The 18927-nt window shown below is 43.3% G+C and overlaps 1 long non-coding RNA gene across 5 annotated transcripts in view; it reads right to left on the bottom strand.

Annotated features, from left to right (window-relative positions):
• Positions 1 to 5382: 5382 nt before the first annotated feature.
• Positions 5383 to 18927, bottom strand: part of LOC119859082 — a 29193-nt gene continuing 15648 nt past the window's right edge. For 2 of the 5 annotated variants that reach the window (XR_005294093.1, XR_005294091.2), the window contains 4 exons: positions 10158 to 10208; positions 9635 to 9936; positions 6756 to 6851; positions 5383 to 5774 (listed from right to left, as the gene is read on the bottom strand). This is a non-coding gene — a long non-coding RNA (uncharacterized LOC119859082). Of the gene's footprint in view, positions 5775 to 6755; positions 6852 to 9634; positions 9937 to 10157; positions 10209 to 10896; positions 11035 to 18927 lie in introns of all 5 variants that reach the window. The other 3 variants (XR_005294094.2, XR_005294092.2, XR_006282841.1) reach the window with 2 other exon arrangements.

Below are 18927 nucleotides of genomic sequence, written 5' to 3'. Positions count from 1 at the left end.
ATAGACCTACCCAAAGTGAGCTGGGAAATTCACAGCCTTAGACACATATACATACATACATACATACATACATACATACATACAACAGAACACGCTATCACACAGGGGACAAATGCTGGAGAAGGGCTCTAGCTATTCTTTCCCTATGATAAATCTCCAAGCCATTGTAGCATCAACGAGTCACAGACCCAGGACCAAGTTTTACTCCCACTGACATCAAGAGGAGTTTTGCCATTAACATCAGTGGGAGGACTGGGTACAGAGTGTGTTTTACTTGTGTCCCAATGAGCTCTTTGTTGTTCAGTGGAGAGCTGGTCCCTTCCACTTCCCTCCATTTACTCTGTGGCCAGCCATATCCTATTGCATTCCTCTTTCTGTTGCAAGGGCCCATTTCTACATCATGGCCCCTCTATACAGGTGTTATTCTAGTTTTCATTGGACCCTCTCTTTCTCTTGGGCAAAAATAATGCTCAATGGAGGGGGAAAATGGTCAGAAAACAATAGGGTACAATTTCAGCATAGTATATAGGAAACAAGATACAGAAATGTCCAGGCTCAGAGGACTGAGGAAAGCACAGATTTCTCCCTGTCCCATTTGCCCTGTCTCACTCCACTGCCCCTACACACAAACACATGCACAGCTCTGTATTAATAGGACCTGTTTTGCTCTGAAGTAAAGTACTTCTAATGGTTCATGCTCTGATGCAGAATCTTTGCTTCCTTTGCCATGCTTAGGAGCATAATGGGAACAAAAAGAGAGGGGAGTGGCAAAATGCAAGCTTTGGGGACCAGGGGGTAAATTACTAACTAAAATAAGCACTAGCCTAATGAAAGGTTGTTGTTGGAAGCTGGCAAATAAATACTTTGCCGGACTAATGGTGGTTCACTCTTGCATTCTTTCCTGTGAGAAGACATCAGTATGAGCTTATATTTTTATGTAATTACTACCTGCAGACATGATATCTGGTAGAGGGTGGAGGTATGAATTGAAGCCAAGAATAGCACTGCATTTTAACTGCACATATAACAGTATGAGAGAATTTTTAAAAAGCATCAACATTTGTTCCCATTGTACGATACAGAACCGTCAAAATTTTGCAGGAGTCTCTTGTTTTCAAGTAAAACTAAATGTAATGGAAGATTAATTTCCACAGTTGATAATCCAGCAAGGCATTTATTCCTTCCTTTAAAACTACCGTTCGATGGAAGAATATTTGAACCCAGAATAGTCCATTTTTAAAAATTCCAAATAATGCGGCCCTATGGACCTGATCCAATGCCCACTGAAGTCAGTGGGAGTATTTTTGTGGACTCCAATGGGCTTTGGATCAGGCCATTAATGAAAGACACAGATTCTCTAAAATCCAGAAAATAAGCCACAAAACAAACAGGCAAACTCACCCATTACTGTAGTATTTTCCACACACTTTGGTACATCTACACTAGAGACTATACATGTGTCCATGTGCAAGGTTGTGCCATAACCCCTCTATGGTCCACACCTAAGGAGGGTACAACCAAGACCCCAACAGATCTGAATTTTGCAACCTGCTTTCTTCTCTAGACTATGAACCTAATCCATTTCTAGACACCAAATGCTAACATATGTCTCTATGATGATGATTATTAATGTCCAGCCTGTGATGCCACCATCCATGAGTTATCCAAAAGGATTTGAAAGAGTCATTCGAATGCTCCCTAGGCAGCCAACTTCTCTTGCAATGCTGAGAAGTCACAAACAAATAATATACATAGTAAGTCAAGTATTGCTAGAGACATACTGGCATCTTTTATGCTGCCCAGGTATAAGACTGAGTGGTTTTAGTATCTTGCTGGTGTTAATATTAAAATACTAGGTCAAGGACACAACGCTTTACAGTTACAGTCCATCAATTTGCTAAGTTTCCTCTCAAAGCACCTAATCAACATTCTGAGAGGATGCCTCAAGAGACAATAACGGCTAGGGCTGGCTGTCAGTACTGATGAGTAGGGGTAATCATAATATTTTGCAATAAACATCATCTTCTCTGTCTGCACAGCAAATGAAAGATGACAGCAACACTAGCACCTTCTAGTTATTTTAAAAAACAATTACCAAAGCTGACAATCTTTTCCAAACTAATTTGGGGGGGGGGGGCAATTCTTTGACTATTTAAGCACCAAGGAGCAAATTCAATGATACTGTGAACAGTAAACAGTGAAGGGGCAAAGGTGATTTTAAGTCATGATATATTCTCTGAATTCTGGCCACAAAGGGCTGCTCTAAGCTGTGGTTGGCTTGTAGAGATAGTTATAGGTTGTTTGCAGGCCAGATAGACAGAGCACACCTCTGCCCCCTCCCATCAGGGGCACCGGAACAGGAGGGGGCAAGGGGCCATAGCCCTCTCACTTTTGAAAGTGGAGAGACCTGGCCCATCCACTTTTCACCACGGGCCTGGCCCATTGCCCCTCTTCTTCCCCCCAAGGCCCTGCCCCCTGGCCAGGCTGGAAGCTGGAGCTCAACCTGGGCAAGAGCAGCCTGGGGAGCCCGGGCAGTTGTGAGGAGCTGCAGACCCTCCACCTGCCCTGGGCAGGGGGCCCAGGAGGAAGGAACATGGGCCAGGGACTGCTGTTGGGCCCCCACCCATCCCAGGCAGGTAGAGGGGCCCGGGCTCCCCAGCCTGGCTCCGGCTTCCAGCTTATCTAGGTGGTAGGGCCTCAGGCAGGAAATGAGGGGCAGGGCCAAGGAGGGGGTGGGGCCTCATGCTCCCCCCCACGCTTTTAGGAAGAATCCATTGCCCCTGCCTCCCCTCCCCAGCCATGCCCCTGGCACAGCTCTGCATGTAATGAGAAATTGTCCTGTACACCTCATCCAAAACACTCCTCCTCAGAGCCCCTGGCTGCGAAGAAAGCTGGAGAATCTGTGTTGGGGAGTAAGAGGATGAGATTTGGGGCTCTAGCCACCTTACAGAAGGGATCAAGATTGGCTATAATTAGTGCAAATGGACTTAAAAGATGCTCTCTCCCTGGATGAGCTGAGCTACAGGACTGGGGCAGCTGCAAAACAAAATGTAAAGTCATGCTAGTAGGTGCATAGTAACCCTGGCCCCGGCCCTAGCTGTGATGCAGCAGCTCAGGCTGCTGTCCAAGGGAGAGAGACTGCCAATGAGAGGGCAGCTCGAGCTGGGGAGGGGGCTTGGAATCGCCCAAAAGGGACACTGGGAAGGCGTGACGGGAGCATGCTGGCCAGATTGGGGAAGCTCTGTTAGAGAAAGATGGACCATGAAGGGCAGCATGCCAGGTGCCCGGCTGTGAGGGGCACAGAACGTATGACTGATAAGGTTGACCAACAGGGCCCTGGCAGAGGGAATGCGGTTTGGGTGCCCGGGGAAATGGGTGTCGCTCTCTGGAGGAGGAGCTGTCGTTTGCAGCTGGAAAGAGGTGCCATCAGCGCAGCGCAGCAGCATAGGACAGGTGCAGGATAAGAGAGCGAAGGCAGGAGAGTAGGGGTGAAACTGGACTTTGCAGGTAGGGAGAGGAGGAGCTGACTCTCTGTGGAGATGACACAGCATGTTGTTGAAAAAATGTTTTATTGAGATGGTAATTTATAGTTTATTATTTTCCTAAGCAAGTATTTGATGTCACTTCATAGTGTAACATTAGTCTATTATTTATATTACTGTTCCTGCCAGGTTTCTGGGTTTAGGGTTTAGGCTTGTTTGTCTCCATCGCACGGGTTTGCCTCTGCCTCTCCTCACAGGAGGCATCGTCTGGCTGAGGCCTGAGTCACTGCATAGGCAACAGTTTATACATGCGCTAAAATACATTCATCTGCATGCTCCAGGCCGTTGCTCTGTGATAGGATAGCTTAGCAGAGGCATCACTAGAGGGATCTACAGCATAAGAAATCTGAAGGTGAGGAGTTGTGCGTTGGTTTGTTGTGGTTCCCTCTTTGCCCCCCTTCCCAATTATTATGGTTAATTTCTCCATGCTCTTTACTTACTCACCTGAGACAAGAAAATCTGATGACCTTGGTAAACATTGTGAGCTCTCAAAAGATGGATTTTTCCCTTGTGTTGCTGACTGTTAACATATAGGGATTAAATGTGGAGAGGCTGAGTAACAGAGACACTAAGATAATTCACTTCAACAGCCTCAGGGGAAGAGATTGGACCATAACCTAGCACTTGTGACCCAGAACTTTAGAACAAGGGATTTTCAAATAAAGAGAGGAAGGTAATCTAAAAGGCCCTAAATGTAAAGGAAGGAAATTAAAATCCTGAGACTCAGCTAACTGACTCAGAGAAGGTATCCAACAAAAAAAGGAATCAGGAAGGCAAGGAAAAAACCAGTCTGGAAAAGTTGCGAAATGCAAGAGAAGAAAGGAACATAAACCAAGGGAGGTGAAAGGTTAAAGAAGCTATTTTAAAGGCATGGACAAAAGCCTAACTCCCACTGACTTTACTCCTTTTTAAAGACCCCGATCCTCAAAAAGTATGTAGGCATCTAATTCCCTTGAGGATCTGAGTCTAAGGGCCTGCCATTTGTACCTTTGAAAATCTTGACTTGATAAGTCGACTTGATATTGTAGATCCCTTGCCCCCCCATCTCTTACCACTGTGTTCCCCATCAGAAAACTTCCACATCATTTTCCTTTTGGGTTAGAAACATATTTTAATGCAAATTAGGATATTTCAGAGACAGTCCATTATCAAATAGTTTGAATACAAATGGTAACTAAAGGAATTACAGTGATTTTCTCTAGTCTACCCCATATAACTTGTATTAACTGTAACACTGGTTAGGCCTGGGGCCAGCAGTTTCATAAAGTCTAGTTAGAAAGACAATGTTGTTCCTATTGGCAACACTACAAAATAGACAGTTTCTGCAGTGTAAACAGTGTCTGTAATTTGAGTGCTCTGGTGATATAACCGAAGGAATTAATGGTATTATGTTACACTGCTATAATTTTTTTCTTCCACGGGAATGAAGCTTATCCTTTTACAGCCACAGCTCATGGCAATCTCTGGTTTCTGAATGCTACTTAGCAGATGGCTGACTAAGATGTGTGTAGATGCTTAACGGAAATAAGGTTCTTGAAGCCTTCACTAACGTATTGTTCTAGGCCCTGACACAAGACCTGCTGAAGTTAGTGGGATGGCTCCCATTAACTTCAGTGGGCTGTGGACTGTGCCCCCAGAGTTGTGTGAATTGTTTACAAAACCCATTCCAAGTTATGTGAAACTCACCTGGCTTTCAGTTTCATTACAAACTCAGCCTGGGTTTGAGCCCTCAAAACAAAGCAATATGAAGAAAGAGTGTATATGTGTAGGTGTTTTTGTGGGAAGGCTGGGAGCAGAAGGTGTGCATTTGCATCACACCTGGGTAAAAACCAAATGCAAGTTTCACATAAATGTCAATTGTTTTATTTATTATAGATAGACAGATAGTGTAGTTAAAGCTAGGTGTCCGTAAAAAATTCAGGTTGTTTTCAGATTGTTCATGGACAGTTCACAAATATGAAAGTGGGGCTAAATCTGCCAGTTTCTAATGGGTTTCCCAGCTCTAACTAATGGTCCATTAGCTCTGTGTGTCCATATATGTTACCTCCATAGACCTTCTGTGGCCCAGCTCCAGAAGGATGGCCAACATGTTCTCCAGAATCATGACTGATAAAGGTTCACACCCCTCCTTTGTTAGAAGATAGAGGTACATTCTTCCCTTCAAAGCCTCCCATAAATGTTAGATCTGTCTCAGACTGGTGGAGTCAAAATGTGCATTATTTCAGGATACACCTGGGAAAACAGAAAACAAAATGATGTTTAAATACGAATGCCCTCCTACCAAAAGAGATTCTGCATATTACTCTATAAACTTTAATTGCACAGAATTGAAAAGTCCTGAGTATGTATTGCCCCTCCTCATTTTCCCTGGGTATGTACTCAAGTGGCTAGCCCAAACTTCTGCCCATGCTACCCAGCTACACTGCTACTTTTGCATGCCAGTTGTACCAGTGCTAGCATGGGTATGTCTACATGAGCTGGGAATCACAGCCTCAGCTCCAAGAATAGACATAGCCTGATAGTCTTTGGTATATATCCCAGCAGAGAACACATTGCTCCTATAAGAAGGATTGAAAAGCATTAATCATACTTTACTGCTCTTACAGTGAGCATTGATGCAAGTGGGTCCCATTGAAACCAATACATCTACCCATCCAGTGTTCCTCAGTGTGAGCAGAGATTCTACAATCGAGCACATAATAGATTCACTGGATATTTGATTGATTCCATATCAGAACCACTTCAGATTAGTATTTATTTCTTATTTGTATTATGGTATTGCCTAGAGGCTCCCACCAAGATCAAGACTGCTTTGTGCAAGGCCGCAAGTAATAATAAGAGATTGCAGAGCTTGCAATCCAAGTAGACAAGACAGATAAAGGATGTGAGAAAAGTTGTATTATTATTTTCATCTTACAGAGAAATGAGGCACCCTGTTTTGGGTTTTGCCAAAGGATTTGCCCAAAGGTCATACAAGAAGTGAACTCAAATATTCTGAATCCCAGTCTTATACCAAAACCACAAAACCATCCTTCCCGTCTACAGAGTCCACAGAATGTGATTTTTGTCTTCTAGAGCCAGATTTGCTTTCTTATTATTGCAGCTCACAAAAGCGATCCCTGTAGATCATTCCTTTTCCTTAAGATCCGGTGCACATTATCTTTTCCTAGAAATTTATGTTCATTATGAGGTCATTTCCTTCTATTTACAAACCTATCATTCATAAAATCATGCCTGTTCATCTGTTCCTCTTCAGACATTTTGCCAAAGTGAATCTCATCCTACAATTTACTTGTCTCCTTGCTACCCCTGTAAAATAAATAGTTAATAAATAAAAATGCATAAGGGGAATAATTAAAATATCATTGATAATCATATTGTTGATAATTACATACCAGTGAATAATAAAAATAATATATAGTCTGGGATTTTCAAAGGAGAGTAAGGGCTTGTCTACATGATGCAGCAAAGTGCTCCAGAGGCGTGTTATTTGTAGAGCGCAAGAACATGCTGCACTCTTGCTGCTCCATGTAGACCCTGCTACCATACTCTAAATGGTACTGCATTAAACTTGCATTAATTTAGTTCTGCTTGAAATGCTACTACATCAACATGAACTAAGCCCCCTTTAGAACACGCCAGCAGGGTCTACATGGAGCAGTTAGAGTGCAGCACGTTATTGAGTGCTACAAATAATGCCCCTCTAGTGCACTTTGCTGGTGCCATGTAGACAATCCCTAAGGGAATTAAACATCTAACTCCCATTTGTGCCTTTGAAAACGTCCGAGTGTGTAAAGCTCATATATCTCACTCTTAATCCAGAGGTTTTTAGTTAACATAGGATTATTCTATTAAGTCTAAATTAAAATGAATGATTGAGCATATTTGAGATTCAGAAGTAAAAGGGACACTTTTTCTTTCAACATTATCGCCACCTTTTTGCTACCAAGAATACAAATCTACTTTCTTTCTTTAAATGAGACTTACGGGGTGACATCCCGTGGGGTGAATATTTATGAAGATGCAACAGTGACTGTGACAGAGAGCTCTGGAGATGAGAAATAACATGCCTTTACAGCTTAGTCCCAATTGTTTGCAGTGGAGGGGCATTTGCACGGAAGTCTTTCATTAAAAAGATGCATTTCTTCTTCTGCATCCTTTTTTATTGATACCTCTGGTAAGGAATGTGGTGTAGTCTATAAAATTAACTACACTTGGATACGATTTGGAACAGTCGTATCCTACAGGGCCTCTCACTCTTCCTGCAGAGAGCATTAACAGTCTGGTGCATGGGGCTGTGAGTAATTCAATTGTTTTGAAGTCCTAGAATGAACTGTCTGTTCAGTCAAAAGAGAGAATGGAGGAGTGGGAGGTACACCTTTCCAATATAGTAGCATTAGCATCATGTTTATAAGGGTAGAGCCTCAGGGACAACAGAGAATGGGGCCCCATTGTGCTGGGCTCTGTACAAACAAATAATAAGATACTATTTTGTGTTTATCCCCATCCTGCTTAAGATCAAGGGGAACAGGGTTTTGTTTGTTTGTGTTCAGGTATTGGGAAATAAGTTGCATGCCTGGAGGAGGGCAGAAGGTCAGATAAAATGGACTGTGTGTGTGTGTAGTAGCAGCTAACAGGTGGGGAAGATCTGGTGGAGCAACAACTGGGAGACAGGGGAAGGTCCTAGAGTGTAAAGCTTGAACGCTGGAAAGGATCAGGTAGGGTGGAGTAGGAGACGAATGGAGCAGATGCAGCAGGAACCCAAGAAGAACTTAGACTGTGGAAGGAGATGGATAGGCCATCACCAGGCCAAGGAGGAGTCCAAGGGGTTTGCTATGGGGCACTAGAAGGCAGAACATGGGCAAAGAGTGAGAAGGAACATGGTCGGACCTCTGCAAGCCTTTGATCAGGGAGTGGCTTTCATACACCAAAGAAGTGGCCTATTGAGTCAGAAGGGTTTGAAAGAATAATCTGTAGTATGTTTGAACAGTGGAATTTTCTGAGTCAACAATGTATGATGTTGATCATCATTTGTTTCATGCAGTCCTGAGGCATCAGTGATAAATGATACAGTCAGCCAGAAAGAGACATCCATGTGAAATAGGACAGCATCTTAAATTTGAAATTAGAAGTGCATTTAATTACTGGAGCCCCAAGAGAGCCCTGAATTATGAGCTGTGGTTTTGACAAGTTTCTGTTAATTAAAACCAAATTTATAAGAAGCTTGGAAGTTACTCCATAATAAACACAGCAAGATTTATTCCGCTTTCTTTTAAGGCTTTATATAAAGCCAGCCGTTCTGTTTTTTAAGCATTGATAATGGGAAAATGGCCATGGATAATCAGTATGGTAGTGTTCTATTTAATGTGTGATATTTATGGCTCACTAAATCCCTCTACCTCCAGTGCGCTACACCCCCTTAACTTGGCTCAGATGATACCCTGAACTATCAAGCAGCAATATCATAACCTTTGCACTATTTACTGAGCTTACACATTCAGGTGCACAGTACACATGTAACCCAGGGATTCCACCTTTATGTTTGTTCAGCATGACTATTTCATGCCTGGTCATAGCACAGCACTGTAGAAATCTAAATGCTCCCATAAAAACATCAAGATGGGTGGCAACCCCAACAGAGCTGCAGCAAATTGCTCAAGTGAAGAAGGCCACTAAGTTCATACATCTTCTTCAATTCAACTATTGTGACCTACCCTCTCCAACAATGCATATTTGCTGGGGGGGAGGGAGGAAAAGAAGCTCAGATTTATCATAACTTGGAGTAAGTGATGGGTAAAGGGTTAGACTCTGCAACCCTGACTTTAGTGAGAATTTATTTACACAAATAGTTCAGTTGAAACCAATGAGTCTTCTTGCGTGAGTAATTGCTCACTAGGGAAAGTAAGGGGTGCGCATTTGAACCTATAATGAGCGAGAGAGATGAAGGATAGGCTGGTGGTTAGGGTGTTAGGCTGGGACCTGGTAGATCCACTTTCAGTTCCCTGATCTGCCAGAGACTTCCTGTGTGACCTTGGACATCACAAGCAATCACATTGAAATGGATGGGACTGCTTCTGGAATCAGGTACTTACCACTCATTATAAGAGAAGCTTCCATGCCCGGGGGTAAATGTTGAAAAGGGAAATTCCAAAGGACTCGGGTGACTACTGGGTTTCACTTTGAGGCCCAAAGTGCTCATAAAAAACACACTGGAGGATTTCCTGGTTCTCCTGGAAATAAATAGGAGTGGGGACAGGGCCTGCCATCTCAGAAGATACCAAGAGAATTTTAGAGGGAGTGAGTCTTCATTGCTGACCCACTGAAGTAGGATGGGGAACCAGATCATTCATCCACTCCCTGAGGAGCTAAGTAGGAAACAGGTCAGTCGGCAAGCCTGGAATATGGGAGAACAGAGGAAACATTAGAAGGCCACTGAGCCTTTCCCCACACCATATAGAAAGTGAAGGTTAGAGAGCCTAATTCTGAGTGGATCCCATCCAAAATACAGCCTCCTCCCACAGGGAGTTTGGTGACCTGCAGCACGTTGCACAGCAGCAGGCAACTCCCCTCCTCCCCCCACGGGTTTGCCGAACATATTCACGCCGCTGTAGTTACCAGGCATGTTGAACTAAAACACTTCATGGTATAGTTGAAGGACAGGATCATCTGAAATGAGAAGCAAAACTCAATTGAAAGAGAGAGGAAGGGAGAGAAAAGGAAAAAAACAAAGGCAGGTAGCAATGCTACGGAAGGCTCCATGGAACAACATCCGAGCACACCCGCCCAGAAAAGGAACTCTTCTGATAACCAGACTCATTTGTGCAGCATGGTACTAACCAAGGGAGTACAAAAGAATCTTTTTAGAAGAAACCTGGAATGGGATATTCAGAGGGACTTCGCTCCTACTGATGTTACATCAAAGCTGAGTTAGGCCAACGCTGAGCATTTTTGAAAATCCCTCATTGACTATCTTAAAAATTGTGACATTCCCAGGTGCTTTCATCACAGCAGAAGTAGGGACATGAATAGACTAATCAATTAATAATTAATTACTAATAAGACTGCTATCCAAGTTCCTGTGGAGAATGCAAAAAATCTTGCCCAGGCACATAAAGCAGAAGTCAAACTTCCTAGAGTCTCTGATGGGACTTAAATATTTCCAGACTACATGACAGAGTTAACTCAACAGGCCAGTCTGAAACAATCCAGAGAACAATTAAAGAATCCTCACAAGTCTTATGTGACAGCAGTCTGTCAGTATAATATCATGGTGCTTTTCTCCCCTCTATTTTAAATGAGGCTTCACTTAATTATCTTGTGCAACTTGTGTTGGTATCTGAATGATAAAATTCACCTCCATCCCTGACACTTGACAAACTCAGGAGAGTTTCAACAGAAATCACAAACCACAGAGCACTTTTTTAAATTCATTTTCATTCAGGCTGATCTTCAATTAAGTCAGATCTAGGAAGTCTTCAAGTCACAGAGGTCACTGGAAAATGTCAGCAAATTCATCAGTTAGCACTGAGGTTTAAAAAAGCAAGGTCAAGTTCAGCTTTTCCGCTATAGTAATGACTTGCAGTTGCATAAAAGGTCATCAAATCATCATTAGACTTTGGGAAAAAAAATCTTACCATTCAAATTACGACTTAGTTGTCAAATAAATGCTTTCTTCAAGGTGAGTTGCAGTACGAGTTTACTTCAACTCTGACTTATCTAAGAACATCATTTCCCATCAAGACAGCTAGCAAAATGTTTCCCAACTTCATTAAGGAAAAGCATTGTCTTGATATCATCTTTACTGAAGGGAACAAGCACCTAGGGGTACATAGATGTATTTCTTAAGTCTGACCAAAATGCAAACAAACACTTTCCATTGAAGAGTCCCACTTCATACAAGACTGAAGTCAGTCTGTGCACAGGACAAGCCAGGAAGTCCAAAGTTCTAAACCCATCTGACACTGACATCTTCTGTAGCCTTTAGCAAATCACTTAACCTCTCTGTTTCAATTTCCCAACCTGTAATAAGGAGGTGATATTTACATATCACTGAGGGGTATTATAAAGATTAATTATTTAATGTTCACTAAACACTTTGAAGATGTAAAGGTCTATGAATGCTAAATATTATTGCATCCAAATGTCTAGGTATCTCATGGCCAACAATTCATTGTTCATTGTGTTGAAAAGCTTGTTTATTCCTTTTCTCTTTGGCTCTGGCAGGCCATTGGAGTCTTCTGTAGCCATATTCTGTACGTCTTCTGTAGCTATTCTCTGGGCTGCATGCTACTTTGCTGGGGTGCTCAAAGGCAACATATGGTGCTGATAGTGCTGCTGGGTGTGGGTGCATTAGAACTCTCAGAAACCATGATAGGCATGGTGAGGACTAGTGGTTGGAACTGTGGGTCAGAATCAGGGTTCCAGAGCAGTCATGGAACAAGGCAAGAATAAGTCCAGGAACAAGACCGAGGCTGGAACGTGAGCAGGGCTGGAGCAGGCTGAGGCCGGTGGAGTTTGTTACCACTATCAGGCTGAGGAGAGTTCCAAGCCATGAAGTGACATTAAACAAACTGAGCTGCTGTTTCTCCTTGAGGTTTATATACCTGCTCCGAGAGTCACATGATCAGCTCCTGACTTGTGGATTGGCTGGAGCCTAGCAGAGGAATGACTCATGATCACAAGTGGTTAAATCAGGCTCTAGTTCAGGTATGACTCATCACCAAACAGTACAGCAGTTATACCATTCTGACAAGTACTCTAGAAATGCCAGTATATAAATACACACATACACATTTGGCTTATAAAGAGGCCATATTTATAAAAAAGTAATTTGGAAAAATATATATTTTAAGTCCTATCTAGATTGTAACTCTGCATCCCATCACCATGGAATCTGAGTGAACTTAGACACCATACCTGGTATCCCATTTCTGCAGCAAGGAGTTTGGCTGAAATGAAGTCATGTTGGGGTTCTCTTTTCTTACCCAAAGTAGAAGCTGGACTAGAACAGAGCTGAGGTCCAGCAGACCAAAAGCTCCACCACATGATTGAATCCTCTCTTCCTCCTCCCAGAACACAGCAGAGAGCAGACACCATCGTCCTGCCAGAAATATGTGACTAGCTAGCAAACTGAAAGAAGTTGTGCCTGCTTTCAAGTTTGACTATAAAAGTAGCTCACCATTCTGCTGCCGAAGAAAGGAAGCCTTCAACAGCCAGACAAGCCCTAATGAGATTCCCACTGTTGTGAAAATTGACTCCATGTCTAGGTGTCTGGTGAAAATGTATTTCATCCTCATGAGAGTCCAAAGGGGAAAGAAAGCAATTTGCAAATGGTGGGGATTTAGTGTAAATATTAATGCAAACCTCAGGCTACATTTTAAAGGTTTTTGTAAGAATCTTAGACTTATTGACATAACTGTAACTTGCCAGTTCAAGATTCCCCGTAAGCTTCATATTTCAGGGAGTTTTTGTTTGCTTGTTTCTCTATAAATATGCTAAAACAAAAGAAAACACACATAAGAGCACAGTGAAAGCTTTTGAAAAGCCAATGTACTAATCAGCATTCACTACTGATGTTCAGATGGCTAGCTGCCTTACCGGTTTTCAAAACATAAATCTGCCAGAATAGGTGTTTAAAATCCTGTGGATTAAAGGCTGCTCTCAGATGCATGCAATTGGCTCCCAGATTTGGAGAGGAGAAGAGAAGATCTCCTATTACAGACCATAGAGCTTGTCTTACTGCTATACCAAATACTGTGTGCAATAGAATCCCTAAGAACAATTCCATACACAACACACAAGGAGTCACTTTGCTACCATCTAGGAGGGCTACTTTCCTAGCTTTCATAAGACAGTTTTATTATCAACTAGTTAGACTCATTGTGGAGGTTAGAGAGGTACTGTTACAAACTGACAAATTCCTGAAATAAAAATCTCATCCTGCCGCATGCCATCGCTCATCTGTGGTCTTTGGGAAGCTATATCTTTGGTATTCAATAGGGACTAGATTGTGACTGTTCAGCGTGAAGGTGCATAAGGTCAGAAGAGAGCACAAGTAGTCTTCCCCCCACACTTTCACTCCCCACAGGGACCAGCACACCTGCAATCCCTCCCAAAAGGCACCCCATGGGAAGCAATGCACACTGGAGAATGCTGCCTGTCCCACTTGAAGTGGCACAGAGGGTAGTGATGGGAATGGGGCAGGGTCAACACACATGCAGACCTGGGGGCCTCCACAAACTCCACAAGTGGTGCCATGAGTCTTCAGCCCGTTTGTTCCATTGGCTGCAGCAGCCTTGTGCCCTGGTCCTGCTGGAGGTGTAGATTTGTCCTCTCATGTTTCAGTTAGGGCTTCTCACAGAGTAAAGGACTTCTCAAGGTCAGAAAGGGGGAAGAATCTGGCCCAGAGTTAGCCAACAGAAGGGAGAAGTACATCAGATTTGGCAGCAATCTGCTCACCATTTGTCTCTGAAGCATATGCTATAAGCAGGACTGTAGAGGAAGACCTCGGGAGATGGGGGGAGGGGGAAAAACCACCCAGCCAATGCCCTTGATAGTTTGTTCCAATGGTTCAATCATCCTTCACCATTACAAATGTGTGCCTTGTTCAAATTAGGAATATGTCTGGCTTCAGCTTCCAGCCATAGATTCTTGTTATGCCTTTCTCCACTAGACTACGAACCCTTTATTACCCAGTGTTTTCTCCCCCTGGAGGTACTTACATGCTGCCATCAAGTCACCTCTCAATCTTCTTTTTTGAGAAACTCTTTTCTGCACCTTTTCAACTTCCTATTTAGAATGTGAGCACCAGGACGGTATGTGGTATTGCTGTATTAGTGTCACCACTGCTGTACACAGAGGGGACATCACTTTCCAACTCCCATTTATACATCCAAGGATTGCATTAGTCTGCTTTGCCAACAGCACACCTCATGACTAGCAAGGAGTTGGCAGTATTGATACTCATGAGCAGTGCACTAGCTGATTTCCAGTTCTCTCTCTCTATCATGTGTCAATTTTAGAGAGCTCATGGATGAGGTCCCAGAACTGGAAAGGGGCAAACATAGTAACTCCCTCTAAAACGGGGAACAAAAGACCCAGAAAATTAGACCAGTCAGCCTATACCTGGAAAGATACTGGAACAAATTACTAACTAATCTATTTGTAAGCACCTAGAGGATATTAGGGTTACAAGGAATAGCCAGCATGGATTTGTCAAGAACAAATCATGACAAACCAACCTAATTTCCTTTTTCACTGTGTCACTGGTTTAGTGGATGGGGGGAAGCAGTGAACGTGATCTATCTTGGTATACTAAGGTTTTTGACACAGTCTACCAGGACATTCTCAAAAGCAAACGAGGGAAATGTGGTTTAGATGAAATGATTATAAGGTGGGTTCAAAAAACTGGTTGAAAGAACATACTTAAAGGATAGTTGTTAATGGTTGTTTGTCAAACTGGGAGGGCAAATCTAGTGGGGTTCTTCAATGGTCAATCATTGGTCCAGCTCTATTCAATATTTTTCATTAATAACTTGGATAAAGGGCTGGAGAGTATGATTATAAAATTTGCAGATGATACCAAAGCTACGTGTTGCTGCAAGCACTTTGGAGAACAGGATTACAATTGGTCTAAAATCAGCAAGATGAAATTAAATAAAGACAAGTGCGAAGTACTACACTTAAGAAGGATAAAATCAATGAAGTACAGGAAGTAATGGGCTTAATCTGCATCAAGGGAGATTTAAGTTAGATGTTAGGAAAAACTTATATGGATAGTTAAACTCTGGAATAGGCTTTCAAAAGGGAGATTGTGGAATCCCCATCATTGAAGGTTTTTAAGAATAGGTTGGACAAAAAACAAAAACAAAAACAAAAACAAAAAAAAAAAGACACCACACCACTTGGTCCAGCCTACATGTCTAGGATTCTATATCCTCTGCTTTTGAGTGACTGATCATCATCTCTGAGTTTAAAAAAAAAAAAAAAAAAAAAAAACTGATAAAACATAGGCCGAGGGCGGGGGGGGGGGGGAAGGGCGTCTTAAGCCTTAAAAAAAAAAAAAAAAAAAAAAACCACCACACACACACAAATAATCTGCCCTTCAGATCAAGTAAGGGAAAGACCCCCAGATCAAGGGATGCCACAGATGAAGACTTGTAATGGGACTAGAGCTAGGCATAAATTTTTAGCCGATAAATTTTTTTTATTTTATTTTTGTTTTGCCAAAAAACACAAATTCAGCTCATCCAAAACAATTCAGCCAATTAGGCATGAATTTGTTAAATTGTTTTGATTGGGGGAAAAAAAAATCAGAATGATTTGTTTCAACATCATCATCAGTTCCTGAACAGATACAAATAGCAGGAGTCTGAAGGTCACCACGACACGTGGGACCAGGCTGGGGGGGATCCAACAATATCAAAGCAATAGTGTGTAATGTAAAATTTACTTGGGAGTGGGAATATTGCAATATCAGATAAACAAGCTCAAAATTATGAGTTCAGGTTCCTGTGGCAGTGTATTGCACCAGCTAAGCCTATAAAAGGGTTTTATTGTCAGCTCATTTATAAAGCCATAGAGTATACCCCAGGGAATTTTGGTAATTATGCACCTGAGTATTATGTATAAAATTTATACAACATATTGTCACATATTTCATAATATCCCTTAATAGAGAAAGACCATGAAAAATGTTGGATCATACTGAGGGGCAAGGGAACATTGATTTTTTTTTCCAGAAAATGCCACAACGAAGATCCCACATTGCAAATATATCAGCAAATGAGAGAGTAAAAGATTTTCCTGGATAGGTATTTAAAGATGGTGGAAAATTCTTGCAGAACATGGTTTGCTGCTGTTTAGTACCATGAAAAGCACTTTCCGTGTCAACACAGCTTTATTGAAGAAGAAATGGGGGTGTGACAACTTGGCCCCATATTTGCTGGGGGAACTTGCAAGAGTGTTGTCAGATGAAACACGATGTTTAATGCTGAAGATTGTGTTGTGTTTTATTAATGAAGTGTGCAAGCCAATCATTGACCTAATGGCTACATTTGAAAGCCAGAAACTGCACTCCCATTTTATCAAAAGCAAAGGAAGACCTGTTTTTCCTTGAGACACATACTCTGTTTTCAGTGGAAACTTCTCAAAGGTTTCTTAGGGCTGAAGATAACAACTGATCAAAGTAGCAAGTTGGTGCACCTGTTTCATTCTGCTATTGACAATTGAGTGGGCAGCCTGCAATTAAGTTCCTGAAATGCGTAAGGATTTTCAACCGCAGACAAATTCTTGTCACGAGTCATGTCAAGGAGGATTATGCTTCAATTCCTGGCTTAAGTGACATTTCAATAGAGGAGTTTGCTTTGTAAATCAGGAAGGTGGCATCCAATGCAATCCAGAGCACTCTACAGTCAGAGGAAGTTGACAGTATGACCAAAATATGGCAAACAGCCTACCATCTTACAAATTTCATAGAATCATAGAAGATTAGGGTTTATTATCTAGTACAATCCCCTGCCCAAAGCAGGGCCAATACCCACTAAATCATCCCAGCCAGGGCTTTGTCAAGCTGGGCCTTAAAAACCTCTAAGGATGGAGATTCCACCAACTCCCTAGGGAGCCCATTCCTGTGCTTCACCACCCTCCTAGTGAAACAGTGTTTCCTAATATCCAACCTAGACCTCCCCCACTGCAGCTTGAGACCATTGCTCCTTGTTCTATCATCTGCCACCACTGAGAACAGCCAAGCTCCATCCTCTTTGGAACCTCCCTTCAGGTAGTTGAAGGCGGCTATCAAATCCCCCCTTACTACTTCTCTTCTGCAGACTAAATAAGCCCAGTTCCCTCAGCCTCTCCTCATAAGTCATGTGCCCCATTCCCCTAATCATTTTTGTTGCCCTCCGCTGAACTAGCTCCAATTTGTCCACATCCTTTCTGTAGTGGGGGGCCCAAAACTGGATGCAGTACTCCAGATGTAGCCTCACCAGTGCCAAATAGAGGGGAATAATCACTTTCCTCAGTCTGCTGGCAACACTCCTCCTAATGCAGCCCAATATGCCGTTAGCCTTCTTGGCAACAAGGGCACACTGTTGACCCATATCCAGCTTCTCATTCACTGTAATCCCCAGGTCCTTTTCTGCAGAACTGGAGCTTAGCTAGTCGGTCCCCTGCCTGTAGCAGTGCATGAGATTCTTCTGTCCAGGACTCTGCACTAATCTTTGTTGAACCTCAGATTTCTTTTGACCCAATCCTCCAATTTGTCTAGGTACCTCTGGACCCTATCCCTACCCTCCAGTGTATTTCTCCCCCGCAGCTTAGTGTCATCTGCGAACATGCTCAGGATGCAATCCATCCCATCGTCCAGAGCATTAATGAAGATGTTGAACAAAGCCAGCCCCAAGACTGACCCCGGGGCACTCCGCTCGATACCAGCTGCCAACTAGACATCGACCTGTTGATCACTACCCATTGAGCCCAACAATCTAGCCAGCTTTCTATCCACCTTATAGTTCATTTATCCAATTCATGCTTCTTTAACTTGCTGGCAAGAATTGTAACGGGGCAAGACTCACCACCGTGGTGCCACCTGCTGGCTGTTCTGGGAACGAGGCACTCTGGTGAAATAAGAGCTAGTCTAGTGGTGTCTTGCCCATCGTCACTCTTGCCTCCACCTTTAGGACCCACGTCATTCCCCAGACCGCGGCGTCGTCTTCTAGACACAGCCCTCCAGCTGTGCCCCACTCGGTTCTCTCCCCCTTCCAGGGGACCTGACAGTCCTCAGTACAGCCACTTCCCTTGGTGGCAAACTGCAGTCTCTGATCTAGCCACTCACGTCAGTGACAAACTGCAGTCCATGCACTGGCCACTCCCCAGTGGAGGAGGAGGACCCGGGCCCACCTGCTGTTCTGGGTCCTACCAGGGACCTTATAGCCAGTAGCCACGTACTGCCCCTCCTCCTAATCCGCCATCTGTTTCCCTGGGCCACTTCCCCACAGCCCTAGCACTTTCTCTGCCCTTGTATCAAGGCCTCTGTCTGGAGCTCCCTCTTGCTCCCCTAACCCTGCCCACAATTGGGTGGGTGGGCAGGAGGGCGTGCCCTCTCCCTCACAGGGCAGCCAGTCCTCCCCCCCTTGGCTTCCAGGGAGACTGCCTCTGTTCTGCTCAGCAGTCCTTCTTATATAGGCCAGCCTGGCCCTGACTGGCTGCTCCACTAAGCCTTCTCCCTATTAGCTGGCTCCATAAGCCCTCTTCTAATTGACTGGGTTCTGCACAGCCTCCCCAAGGCAGCTTTAACCCTTCTTCTGCCTTTGTGAGGCAGCCATCCCACCACAGAATACTGTGGGAGACTATATCAAAAGCTTTGCTACATTCAAGGTACATCACA

This window comes from Dermochelys coriacea, chromosome 7, assembly GCF_009764565.3.
Source record: "Dermochelys coriacea isolate rDerCor1 chromosome 7, rDerCor1.pri.v4, whole genome shotgun sequence".
NCBI lineage: Eukaryota > Metazoa > Chordata > Testudines > Dermochelyidae > Dermochelys > Dermochelys coriacea.
Note: the sequence above shows the minus strand (reverse complement) of the source record. Positions and strands in the feature narration are given on the sequence as shown.